The following is a 14002-nucleotide window of genomic DNA, read 5'->3' as shown; positions in this document are numbered from 1 at the left end:
GGTTATTAGAAAATTAAAAACAACTCAAGTGCCTCATATTATATTTCTATTGGTGAGTGCCAGTCTTGGTTCCAAGCTCACATTGGAAGAGCCTAAGAACCCAGGTGAAGAGGTTTGGTCAGAAGAGACAGACTTAGGCTTTCTTACTTCAACGCGACCATCGTTCACTTGCTGTGAGCTCAGGGCCTGTGATGATATCATGGACTCAATCATACTTCTCATTCGACTTGTTTTAAAAAACTCTGAAATCCTATGAATTGTTTGGATTTTAGCACCTTATTTTGAAAAGAATTCTTTCTGTTATGGGCTGAACTGTGTCCACCGAAAATTCATGTATGGAAGCCTTAACCCACAGTGCCCCGAATATGATTATATTCGGAGATAAGGCCTTGAAAGCAGTGAAAAAGTGAAAAATGAGGCCATTTAAGTGGGCCCTCATCCAATCTGACTGGTGTCCTTCCTTATCTTTTTTTTTTTTTTTTTTTTTCTGAGACAGAGTCTGGCTCTGTTGCCAGGCTGGAGTGCAGTGGCACGATCTTGGCTCACTGCCACCTCTGCCTCCCAGGTTCAAGCGACTCTCCTGCCTCAGCCTCCCCAGTAGCTGGGACTACAGGTGTGTCCTTCCTTATAAGAAGAAAATGGGCACAAAAGGAGATACCACGAATGTCATAGGGGAGAACGATCATGTGAGGACACAGAAGAAGGCAGCTGGCCATTGCAAGTCAGGAGACCTCAGAGGAAATCAAACCTGCTGACACCTGGATCTTGGACTTCCAGCCTCCAGGACTGAGAGAAAATTAATTCTTGTGGTTTAAGCCATCCAGTCTGTGGCTTTTTGTTATGGCAATGCTAACAAACTAAACAACTATTTCATGGTAGAACTGGAGAAGCCTGGTGACAAAAGAATAATTTCTCCACGGCCAGAAATCTGGCTTCCTGGGTCCATCTGTCAGGACCAGAAAGACAGCTATGAACTTTTCTCGTGTTGCCTCTGCCTCAGATCAATGTCTGTTTTCCAGTCCCATGTCCATATTTTATGCTCCTCTGTCTCCTCTTCTAGTAACGGTCTTTTTTGTTCTCTGACAAAGGACGAAGTTTTAAGAAATGGCATCATCAGAGAACTGTGTTTTGAAGATTTGAGGGAAGGGCTGACCTCAGGATTTTATACTAGGTTTGTGTAAACACACAAGATTCTTTTTCTCTCTGTCCCAAATTTAATCATCACACTCATTCAAATGAAATATGGAGTCATAAGTATTAAAATATACATGAGATTTTGAACATGTGTATTGAGAGAAAGAATTTTGTTTTCTAGAAAACTCATTTCTGCTGGACAGTGAGGGTCACCAATAGGTTGGAAGGGAGAGTGCTAAGCTAAATGTCCTCTAGGGTCTTTTTCTAGTTATAAGATGAACAGATCTATAATTCCTGGTTCGGAGGTTCACTCACCATCCATGGGAGCTATCTCAGGGATGGAGAGAGAGGATTCAGATCAGGTGCATCCCTGAGTGGTGAGCCTCAGCCACGGCTTCATCTCAACAGACATTTGCCCTCAAGAAACAGACTGAAGGTCAATCCCTTTGCCAAGAAGTCAAGAAACTGCCTTCTCAACGAGGCCACTAAAATCGGCATAAAAGACCTCCAGAGACATCAAGTATCCCTAGAGAGACTTTCTAAACTTTCTGAACATGGCGTCTATGTGCTGGCCTGAACCCAGAATGTACTGAAGGGAAAAAAAATACAAAAGACCATGATAGACCCAAGGATTATCTTCCTGGCCTTCCCTAGAACAGCTGTCTGGCAAATGTTACACCACGTCTGAGATTATTTTAGAAACTTTGTCTTGAAGAAGAACAAGGAGAGAGAATACCAGACAGATTTGCCCTCATTTTTTGTCACAGAATAAGAATTTCAAGGACATTTTTACTTTCAGTGAGATCATCCCGGCAATGCTCTTTTCATTTTTTGAAACTTAAATCGTGTCACATCTAATAAATTTATAGCTGTGTGTGGTTACAGCAATGAGTTGGTACCAATGGCTATTTAGGTCTTCTCCTCCCTCTTCTTGTTTCTTTTCCTCATCATCATAAGAATTAGACTATTCTAAAGATGTTTTAAACAAGAGAATTTCACCAAGTTTCACTAGAAACCTGTCCTAAATGAAATGCCTATCTAGTGGTAAAATGTCAAATGATATTTGCTTTCCTAAATTTCTTTTTAGGCCTCATTTTCTGCCCACATGTCATATCTTCTGTGTTCAATGAAACACATCATGCCAGAAATAGAGAAAACAAAATTACAGCAAGACAACGATCACAGGACAGTATCATAAAACTGAGTATAGGCCTGGGGTCTCTATCTGGGGGAATGAATGAAAGCTTGGCTTAGCATGACCCCTCACCATGTTCTTGTTCATATCAGAATTCCAAGCGAATGGGCCGCTTGTGAACATGCATCACTAATGTTAACGTAGCCTCTGAACTATGGATGCTTGTCTCACAGCCGTCACCAGAAAATGCCACCTTAGTCATTCTATGTTTGTGTGTGTGTATATGTCTGTGTGTGTGTGTGTGTGTGTGTGTGTGTTAGAGTGAAGGCCTCTGTGGAATGAGATGTCCTTTTCAAGAGGTAGCTCTGGCCTGAGAAGCTGAGAAGAGTATTCCATACTGGTCAGGGATGAGGTGGCGTGGGGTTGCAGGGTGAGATGTGATGGGAGACGGAACTATGGGATAGGGAAGGAATGTATCCAAAGACCTGAGTTCTAAATTGGATTCGATTTTCTTTTTCCTAGTGAATCAATGTAAAAATGTTGGGTTAGATTCCCGGGCTAGCCCATAGAAGCTTGTTGAAGCGTGATGTAGGGGATATACTCTGCCTTTTTTTCTATTATTGTTTTCATTTTGTGTATGTGGAAGGCTGTGTGTGTGTGTGTGTGTATGTTTGTGTGTGTGTGTGTGCACGCACATGCATGCACATCCATGCTTGGTTACATTAGCTTGTGTATGTATTGGTTACATTATACACTAATTATGAGGAGCTTTTGTGGCTAATTGGGAAATCTAATTATAATTTGTAACATTATTTCCAATCTCTAAATGATACTTTAAAAAAGAACTTTTGGGGACAGACGCAGTGGCTCACATATAATCCAGCACTTTGGGAGGCTGAGGAGGGCGGATCACGAGGTCAGGAGATCGAGACCATCCTGGCTGACACAGTGAAACCCCGTCTCTACTAAAAATACAAAAAATTAGCCAGGCGTGGTGGCACACACCTGTGGTCCCAGTTACTCAGGAAGCTGACGCAGGAGAATCGCTTGAACCAGGGAGGCGGAGGTTGCAGTGAGCCAAGATTGCGCCACTGCACTCCAGCCTGGGTGACAGAGCGAGACTCCATCTCAAAAAAACAAAAAAAGAAAAAAGAACTTTTGGAACACAGTGAGATTGTGAGTTGGAGACAGCCTGTTCTACTTGGAGAGGATGCAGGGTCATTGCAGCTTCCTGTGGAATGCTGCGGAAATGCTCCAAGCATCCCTAGGACATGGCATTTCTTTGAGAAAGGAGAGTTGAAATACAGACCCAAGTTAGGCACAGCACACAGAGAGAACTTGATGTCTGCAGACTTTACTCGCCTTTCACAAAGGAAGTGGAGACGTGCTAACTGCCTGTCTCATCTGATTCACAATCTTCATTTTCTTTCTCTTCTGCCTTTCCCAGGTTATATTAAGTTTAATTACAGGTTCACTAGGTGTTACAGTTTTCCTAAGGTTTGTAAGAAAAACACACTTTCTGATCTCCCTGGGTGCATGAAGACAATGAAGAAGGGAGGGAAGGAGAGAGGCAGTGAGGGAGGGCGAGCCAGCTATTGGTAGACAGAAGAGTCATACACTGTATAACATTTCATTGGAAATTCATAATTTAGCAGAAAAGCAGTAGACAGCAAGGAGAATATAACAGGAAGGTATATTGCTCTGTGTGGTGGTAAGCTGGTGCTGATTTTGTTTATCTTACATGCTGGGTGATAGCACATTCATTTCTGGTTGTTCTCCCTTTTAAGGAAACCAGCATTGACATTACAGTCTTAGGTTTTGTATTTTTTTTTTTTTAAAAAAAGCACATTTATTAAAAGGTTCTTATGGATGGAAGCTATTTCAGAACACTTCAGTGTTTTGTTTTTCAGAAAATTTTTTTCATTGAATGAGTCAGATGTAAAGGTAAAATGAAAGAGCTGCTGTTAACTAAAGGTTGACTGTAAACGACAATGAAGTCTCATAAATTTAAGCTGCTGGGGATGTAGGACTGATTTGCAGACATTCACTGCAAACAGGGCTTTCTAGAAGCACACCAAGCTGTCTCAATTGACAGCTTGTCCTTGGTTACTACCCTGTCCTTGAGGAAGGCAGCCTATTTCCTGGAAGAAGTGACAAAAATATATGTAATATCCCCCGCTTTCACTCGCGTCTGGGAATTTTCTTTAAGTTGTTTATTTTGAAATAATTACATGCTTACAGGAGAGCTGCAGAAATAGGCAAAGAACTTTTTAACCTGAACCTAAACACTTGAGTGTGTAACTCCTGCAAACAAGGACATTCTCCTACATAATTATAGTGCAATCATCAAAATAAAGAAATTCACATCAAAACATTCTGCCACCTAATCCTTAGATGCCATTTAAGTTTTGACAATTATTCAAATAATATTTCTTCTAGCAAAAGGACCCAAATCCTGGAACACCTATTGCATGTAATTGTCATGTCTCTTTAGCTTCCTTCAGTCAGAAGAGTTCCTCAATCTTTCCTTAACTTTCATAACTGACACTGTTGATTGGATGTGCCGATTATTTTGTAGAATGTCTCTCAGCTTGGGTTTGTCAAATGTTTTCTCCTGATGAGATCGAGAGGTGCATTTTTGACAAGATATTGACATCTGATCAGGTGGTGCATGATTTCTACTTGACCCATTATTGGTGATGTTCACTGTGGGTTTTCTTTGGTTTTGCTTTTTTTTTTTTTTTTTTGAGACTGGGTCTCACTCTGTCACCTAGGCTACAGTGCAGTGGCGTGATCTCGGCTCCCTACAGCCTCGACCTCCCAGGCTCAGGTGATCCTCCCACCTCAGCCTCCCAAGTAGCTGGGGCTGCAGGTACATGCCACCGCACCTGGGTAACTTTTTGTATTTCTCTGGAGATGGGGCTTTGCCATATCACTCAGGCTGGTCTCAAACTCTTGGGCTCAAGTGCCCCACAAGTCTTGGCCTCCCAAAGTGCTGAAATTGCAGGTATGAGCCACCGCACCCAGCCAATATTCACTTTGATTATTCAGTTGAGGTGGTATTTGTCAGGACTATTCATTGTAAAATTACTCTTTTTCCCTTCATCGTTAATAAGAATTTGGCTGGAGGTACTCTGAATGTACGAAATTTTCCCATTTCTTATTAAACATTCACCCACTAGTTCTAACATCTACTGATGTTTCTTGGCTGAATATCACTATGATGGTTGCTAAATGGTGATTCTAATTCCATTATGTCTACTTTTACCAGTTGTCATTTTACTATAAAGAAAGCTTTCTCTTCTTTCTTTGTATTTGCTTGTATCAGTGTGGACTTACAGATTTCTATTTTACTCTAACGTTACAACTATTATCATTATTATTTATTTTGATAAATAAATTGTCCCAGGTTTGACCAGCAGGTGCCCTTTCAAGCCAGTTTCTATGTCTTTTTGACATGCTCCTCGCATTCTTTGAGAGGCTGTGTGTCTTTGGAGTGGTAGTTCTGCCAAGCTCAACGAAAAGAGATCTCAGAGTCTAAAGACTTGGGTTGTGGTCTTCTTGGCTTCTTCCATTCCCAGTTGGGTATCACTGGGGGAGTAGTCCTTCTGTTCTAAGGTTTAAAATGGGGATAATCAGTCCCTATTACCATCTAAAGCAGTTGCTGTGAAATTCATCCCAAAGGGAGAGATTTTAAGATAGCCAGTTTCCCTTCCTAGAATCTTTCCAGGATTATTCTGTGCAGTGATATTGCATGATGGCCCAATCAGCTGATGAAGTGCCACTTGAAACATCTGTCTGCCTGTCTCATTTGTGGTCTGTGAGAGTTATTTGTTTCAGTCAAATAAACATATGTTTAGCTTAAATGGCTTTTCCCTCTCCTAGGTATTTGATGCAATGCAGACTGGAATCCTCCCCCCAAGGGTGCCCTGGCCTGAGTGGCACAGAGATCAATGCAGCAGTCATTTCCTGGGCGGGGAAAGCCCATCCACTGTGGCCCTGGAATGATGCCGGTCTTATCTTCTATTCCTAGGAAAGCCCTATCTCAAGTGGCTCTGGTCCATGCAAACAGATGGAAACGGGTGTGGGGAAGCACAGGCCTCCTACCCATGTTAAGAGAGCTGCTCAGAGGCAGGAATCCAGAACCAGGAATGTCCCCAGTGGCTGCCCAAGGTACAAGTGGCAGGCAGCGGGGAGAATGGCATGTGAAGTCATTTGTAACCTGGCCCCAGCTTGGTTTCCAAGTCTCAGAGGAGATTATGGATATGGTAGTGCCTGGCTCAGTGCTTAAAATCCAGTCTCTTGCTATTTCCCTCACCTACACTCAGGCCCACAAGCCGAGATGTTTGCTGGACATTTCAGGCACTGCCACCCAGTTCTGTCTACCTTACCTGCTAACACCTGTTGACCATACTTCATGTGAAGGCTTCCCCAAATACTTCCCGATCAAAACACTAAAAGGCAAACCTGAAATTAATAAAAATGTTAATTAAATCTGTAAAACAGAAAGCATAATGCCAATCTTATTAATTATGAAATGCAGCATTCATATAAATTTCACTGCTTTTGAAAACAATCTATGGCTAGATTCTCCTGGGTTTGTATGGTGATTACTGAAAACTGTAGAAAATATAAAATCAAGCAAGTTGTTTATAGGCAATTTCTTTCAGAAGCAAAAATTACAAAAGAACCATAAGATTTTTAAAGAGAAAAATTACATTTGATATGAGATAAGCATGCATTTTAAGATGTTTAAAATGACATGGAGTGGGGTACCCAGACCAGGAGAGCTGAGGGCTTATGAAGGACCTAAGGGAGTGAGACCTGTCATGTAATAAGCCCCCATTCTGGGGACAGCACCACAGAGGCAGGACCCCAGAGGTGGAAGAAGAGCCCTCCTGCACTGGGTGGTGACGTTGGTATCAGCCCCTAGTTTGTGACCCTGGACACATTTCTCTGCTCTCTAGGCCTCAGAGTCCTCAATAAAACAAAAACATATGCAAATATACAAAATTCCTTGCTCTCTTGTCCCTCTAAAAACTTTCCCTGAAGAAGTTGAACTACCTGCTCTCTCTCTGTCCCGAAGACTCTAAAATTCTATACGTCGTCCCCTGAGCTTTGACTCCAGGAGCTGTTTATTTTGAGACTCACTTTCTGCACAGTCCATAATCACGGATTCAGCCTCTCTCGCTGCTGCTGTCTCCCCTGGAGAGGAAGTGGAGCAGTCAGGTTTTGTGAGCTGGCATTCTCCCTCCCTTTCACCGTAATCACGGCCCTGCCCTGGGGACTGGATAGACAGAAAGGCAGGCTTTTTCCCCAGTCCATTAGTATACTGGTTTGTAGCTCTTGCCTTTAAGAAGTATATCAAAGAGAGGAACAAATGAAGATAAGTTATTTTGCGAAAGTGAAATTATTAGTTTTATATGGTCACTGTAACAAATTACCACAAATTGGGTGGCTTAAAACAGCAGAATTTATTCTCTCACAGGTCTGGAGACCAGAAGTCTAAAATCAAGGTGTTAGCAAGGCTGCAGGCTCTCTCTCTCTCTCTCTCTCTTTTTTTTTTTGTTTTTTTTTTAAGACAGAGTTTCACTCTTGTTGCCCAGGCTGCAGTGCAATGGCACGATCTCGGTTCACTGGAACCTCAGCTCCCGGGTTCAAGTGATTCTCCTGCCTCAGCCTCCCAAGCAGCTGGGATTACAGGCTTCTGCCACCACACCCGGCTAATTTTTGTATTTTAGTAGAGACGGGGTTTCTCCATGTTGGTGAGGCTGGTCTCAAACTCCCAACCTCAGGTGATCCACCTGCCTGGGCCTCCCGCAGTGCTGGGATTACAGGCGTGAGCCATGGTGCCTGCAGGCTGTCTTTAAAGGCTCTAGGGAAGAAGCCTCTCTTGAGTCTGTAAGCTCCTGGTGGTCCTAGGGGTTCTTTGGTTTGTAGCTGCATCGCTTCCATCTCCTCGGTCTTCTCTTCATCTCTAGAAAGACACTTGTCCTTGGATCCAGGGCACATCCTGGTCATCCAAGATGATTTCATATGGAGAATCTTAATGATATCTGCAAGGTTCCTTTTCCAAATTAAGTCACATTCGTGATTTGGGGGGTTAAGATGTGGACATCTCTTTTCGGGGGGCATCATTGAACCTGCTACAGGGGGCATGACTGATGGGCTACTGGCTCTTAGCTGAGCTCTACAGTTCCTTGGGTCATTGTGGATGAGGAGGTGTATTAGGGTTCTCTAAAGGGACAGGACTAATAGGATGGATGTATAGATGAAGGAGAATTGACTCACATAGTCACAAGGTGAAGTCCCACGATAGGCCCTCTGCCAGCTGAGGAGCAAGAGAGCCAGTCTGAGTCCCAAAACCTCAGAAGTCAGGAAGCCGACAGTGTAGCCTCCAGTCTGTGGCTGAAGGCCAGAGAGAGAGAGAGCCACTGGTGTAAGTTCAAGTGTCCAAAAGCCGAAGAACTTGGAGTCTGATGTTCAAGGGCAGGGAGCACCCAGCACAAGAGAAAGATGAAGGCCAGAAGACTCAGCAAGTCAGCTTCTCCCACCTTCTTCTGCCTGCTTTATTCTAGCCGTGCTGGCAGCTGATGAGATGGTGCCCGACCACTTTGAGGACGGGTCTGCCTCCCCCAGTCCACTGACTCAAATGTTAATCTCCTTTGGAACACCCTCACAGACACATCCAGGAACAATACTTTGCATCCTTCAACCCAATCGAATTGACACTTAGTACTAACCATGACAGGAGGGTGCTGTTAACAGTGTCAGGAGTGGGGAGGATGGAAAGAGGAGGGTGCACATAGTTCCTTCAGACGCTGGCTGGTGCTGCAATCCATCTTTCTTCCTTCCCAAAGGAGGATGGTATATCAGGAAGTTAGGCCTGGCTCTGCGGCAGTAAAAAGCAACTCCAAAATCTCACAGGCTTACAATATCAAAAATATTTTCTTGCAGTCACCTGATGCCTGAGAGGCTGACTGCAGCGCTGCCCCACGTTCCCTTCGCTGAGGGTGCAGTAGGCCTAGAACCCTCCCAGCCTCATGCATGGGGAGAAGAGCACATGGTAAACCTTGAGCTGGCTCTTAGACCTTCTGCCTGGAAGTGAGAGATATCATTTCTGCGCATTTCACTGGCCAGGGCAAATAGCATGGCCAAGTGGAATGTCAAGGAGGGAGAGAAACGTCATCCTCTTTCAGGGAGGGGCAGTCAATATTTATGACCAACAGCGAGGCCTGCTACAGGTACCGTCAAAAGAACCCCTCTGTGTGTTGAGAAGCTGCTTAGCTTCCCCTACCACTTCCCACAGAGGCAAGATTGCTGCTCGCCCACGCTTTCTTGAGACCCTTAACACTGACTTCTTCAAGGACTGTGCCATCTGCGTGTTCTGACCACACCCCATTCTTTATCTTGCACTATCCAGGCCTTCTATCCTTCTCAGTCCCTGTCTTCCAGGAAAAAAAACCTCAAGTTGTAGTTTTATGCCATTGTCCTGAAGAGCTGCTTATTTGGACTACGCTTTCTAAACATAACCTAAATTGAGTGTTTAAAGCATGGTTATTTTCACAGCAGTTGTAGGAAGAACACATTGCTCCTTCCTCTCCTTGCAGAGGCTCTGCAAAATGGTGACGGAATTGAAGACTCTGAAGCCTATTAAGGCAGAAGAGGCCTTAGAGAGTGGGTAGTTTAGCTTTCATGAACCTGGTGGTCCACGACGGAATGCCAGGATTTTGTAAAGTCCCTAAATTCCAAGTAAAATTATGTGAGAGTTACATGTGCAGTAAATGTGTATTTTCTGGGGCCAGAAACCATATCTTATATCTAATTCTGAAAGGATTTGCAAACCCAGGAAGATTAAAGGACAACAAAGTCTAATCCAATCCCTTTATTTTACTGGTGATATTTGGAGAAATTGCAGTTAGGTTCCCTGCACCAAATGGATGATTCTATTTAATATATTGCTGATACATTAAAAGCTTTTAGTTTTTAACTGATATATCAGGAGCTTTTTCCCCAAACTCAACGTTTTGTTTCAGTGGGTTTATTTCTCAAATACTGCAAACTACTCTGGGAGAAAGGAGGACTCTTTGGAAAGTTACATTGACTTTTAAAACCACAAGGGTATCATTTGGTGCGTTCCTGCCCCAGCAATTATTACCCTTTGAGAGCCTGCAGAGCTACCTCCAGCCTTCCCTTTGGTCTCCGTGGGGACTCATTACATTTCTAACAGTCAAGTATGAAAACTTACAGTGCTGGCTTACCAGAAGGGTTTGCTTTGGGAATTTCACAGACAGGGCTACTTCTGTCTTGTAAAGAAATTTACATCCCATGAAGCAGAATAGGGAACGACTGTGGCAGATGATGATAATAGAACTGCATCAATATTACGTGTCTGCCAGGCAGAGAACCAATGTTTTAACAGCACAGGTCTACGTAGCCTCTTCCTTCTCTTCCACGAAGCTGGTTGGGAGTGAGTGCTATATCCTCTTCACAGATTAGGAAACAGAAGCTCAACATTTTATTATTCTCCAGAGCAGAGATTCTTAACAGGGTCCTTAGGTGGGGCTTCAGGGGTCTGTGAACGCCTGAAATGACCTGCAAAGACAAGTATATATTTGTGTGTGTATGGGACCGTGGGGGATGTGATTTTTGTCAGATTCTACAAAGTTCTGTGACTCTAAAAGTTTCAGAACCACTACACTAGGGCTTCTATTCTTTGTAAAATAATCGGCAGGTTAGTCCAATTATTTTTACATTCGGGCTTATCTTTTTTTTTTTTTTTAATGTGTTTTCTCCCTTTTTCCCTTGGTTACTGACCTCCACAACAGCAGACAAAATTGGAAGCAAGAACGATTTTGGAGGAGTTACACTTAGATGTTTCCTTTACCTATTTCTGTGCTGGAAATTTAAATATCTTACTTCTCATGACAATCCTACATGAAAAATTAAGTCACAAGGATTCATGGATGGAAAACTGAGACTCAGAGAAATGATCACATTCACATCGTAATAAATCAGCAATTGTATGAGTGATTGGTCCTTGCTAAGAAATCAACTCTAAGTTGGAAACCTTTTGCCAATATTACTTAACACATGACAATCTGGTGTGACTCATTTTTCTTGACATTATGCAAATAAAGGAAACAAGACTGAGTGGCCTTGTGTCCGGAGAGCAGGAAATGAAGGCCGTCTGGGGCCACGTGTTTCCTGGGACATGTGTTGTCAGAAATGGGTACAGAAGAACCAGGCCTTTGTTCATGTCTTTTATTTTTTATTTTTATTTTTTTCTAGATGGAGTCTCACTCTGTCGCCCAGGCTGAAGTGCAGTGGCACTGTCTCGGCTCATTGTGACCTCCGTCTCACGGGTTCAAGCAATTCTCCTGCCTCAGCTTCCCGAGTAGCTGGGATTATAGGCGCCTGCCATCACTCCCAGCTAATTTTTGTATTTTTAGTAGAGACACGGTTTCACCATGTTAGCCAGGCTGGTCTAGAACTCCTGACTTCGTGATCCTCCCGCCTCGGCCTCCCAAAGTGCTGGGATTACAGGCATGAGCCACTGAGCCTGGCCGCCTTTGTTCATTTCTATTTCATGAGTGATCTGCTCTTGTTGTCCATGGCTGGAGGAGTCAGCTCCCAAAATCCACACTCTCTAGGAGTGCTGAACCATAAATAATCTATCAGGACTCCTAGTTCCTCTCTCTCTAGAGCTGCACAGAAGCTCCTTCCTTCCCAGCCCTGCTTCCCACTAAAGGAAACATTTGACTTTTGGAGATGAGATGTTTCGAGCCAGCCAATCCTTCTCACAGGAAGCAGAACCCCATCCGCCATGGAGCTTATCCTTGGGGCGCAGAGAAACACTGACCAAATGCTGTAATCAAGTACTGGATTTTATTTTAAATCTTTTTACCTCACAAGCTGACTTTATTCTGGCTGGAGGGCTCCTGAACCTCTGTAACCTCCCCAGGAGGTAATTTCCGGTGCTAATCTCGCTAACGAGGTGTCAGTTACGGAAACGGCCCATGCCCCGGTTTCTTCTAAGTGGACATTACAGTGTTTCTTCAGAGGGGCCCGTGCTGGGACACCTCGGAAATGGAAGAATTTATAGCAAGTTTGTTATTTCTCACTAAGTGAGCAGAAGAGCCGGAAGATCTCTTTAGAGATCATTAGAAGGATGGGGAAACTGAGGCTCAGAGAAGGGCAGTGGCTGCCCGAGGCCACAGCGCTGAGTGGCAGCAGGGTTGGGTTAGAGACTGGACCTTGTGGCGGAGCTGGCCTGCTTTGGGCTGTTCCACACACCCCTGACTTTCTAGATTGTTTCATATTCATGGAATCATCCTCAAACTCTACTCCCCAAAATTGTACCATAGATTAACTTCGGCCCCCCCCCCCCCAAGTCAAAACTTCAACAGCTAAGGGACACGGATCATGCGGCCTGCTGAACACGCCATCAAGTGGGGCAACGTCCTCTTTCTTTGTGATCAGGCTATGCACTCTCCCTTGACTTCTGAATAAGCTGTGCCCAGGGTTCCTGGATGACTCAGCTGCAGCAGGCTATCCACCACACATGTCCGTGGCCACCACGGCGGAAACCGGGCTCACCGTCACTTACCACTAGAGATGTCAAACCACCCCCCTCCTAACCCAGCCCCCACTGCGGCCTCCCTGCCCTGCTCCAGCCTCGGTCTGTTGTGCAAGAGCCAGAGGGGACTTATGATCACGGAGCCACACGCCCAGGCCCAACCCAGGCCCAAGAGCTCCACCCGAGGGAAACGCCTAACTCAGAACATAGCACTCCTAACTCCCGGGGCAAGGAGGGGAGGCCAGGCAGCCGGAAGGAAACTCCTGGGCTTTTTACGGAATGCATAAAACAAAAGGTGAGGGTCTCCACGTAGGGAAAGAACGCAGGATTATTTACGGCCTTGGTCTGGAGAGGAGAACATGCTGCTCTTTGCAGCCAGGCGTGTGATTCATTTCCCCCGGGAGCTGCAGGGCCGAGGCAGGGCGTGCGCTCCGGCAGCCTCCGGACGGCCGCGCACTCCCGCCCGCTCGTTTATTTATGGTGCTTTATCAGCGGCTGTGCACCGCGGCGATAAAGTTTATGAAAAGAGGCGGCGTCTCTGGCCGGCGGGCTGGGCCCGGCGCTCCTTTCCCACACTGATTAGGATCAGCCAGGGCTTTGGAAGCTGCAGTTAAGGATCTCGGGTGCCCGGAGCCGCGGCTCCCCCTTCCTGCCCCGCCTGCGGGCTGGCCGGCTGCTGGCCCGCGTGGGAGGCGAGGTCAGGGCTGCGGCTGCGTCCCTTCCCTGGGGAGCGGGAGGGAGGAGGGAGGAGTAGGAGAGAAGCCGCCCTGCGGGGGAGGGAACTCCAAGGCCCCGGGAAGTGGGAAAGCCAGAGAAAAATACCGTCCAAATATAAATGGGCAGTCCCCACGTTAAGAGATGAACGAGAATTTTTTATTTTTTGAGACAGAGTCTCGCTCTGTTGCCCGGGTTGGAGTGCAGTGGTGAGATCTTGGTTCACTGCAACCTCCGCCTCCGGGGTTCAAGCGATTCTCCAGCGTCAGCCTCCCGGGTAGCTGGGATTACAAGCGCCCACCACCACGCCTGGCTAATTTTTGTATTTTTAGTAGAGATGGGGTTTCAACCATGTTGGTCAGGCTGGTCTTGAACTCCTGACCTCAGGTGATCCACCCGCCTCGGCCTCCCAAAGTGCTGAGATTACAGGCGGAACAGGA

The 14002-nt window shown here is 45.2% G+C and overlaps 2 long non-coding RNA genes across 2 annotated transcripts in view; both read left to right on the top strand.

The window, feature by feature from the left end:
• Window positions 1-6769, top strand: part of LOC105740508 — a 59647-nt gene extending 52878 nt beyond the window's left edge. Inside the window, exons 4-5 of the long non-coding RNA XR_001116544.2 lie at window positions 1089-1171; window positions 6155-6769. This is a non-coding gene — a long non-coding RNA (uncharacterized LOC105740508). The remainder of the gene's footprint in view (window positions 1-1088; window positions 1172-6154) is intronic.
• Window positions 6770-13069: 6300 nt separating this feature from the next.
• The window catches only part of LOC101178612, a 45977-nt gene continuing 45044 nt past the window's right edge, over window positions 13070-14002 (top strand). Inside the window, exon 1 of the long non-coding RNA XR_001116549.2 lies at window positions 13070-13143. This is a non-coding gene — a long non-coding RNA (uncharacterized LOC101178612). The remainder of the gene's footprint in view (window positions 13144-14002) is intronic.

This window comes from Nomascus leucogenys, chromosome 11 (assembly GCF_006542625.1).
Source record: "Nomascus leucogenys isolate Asia chromosome 11, Asia_NLE_v1, whole genome shotgun sequence".
NCBI lineage: Eukaryota > Metazoa > Chordata > Mammalia > Primates > Hylobatidae > Nomascus > Nomascus leucogenys.
This window is presented reverse-complemented; position numbering and strand designations above follow the sequence as displayed.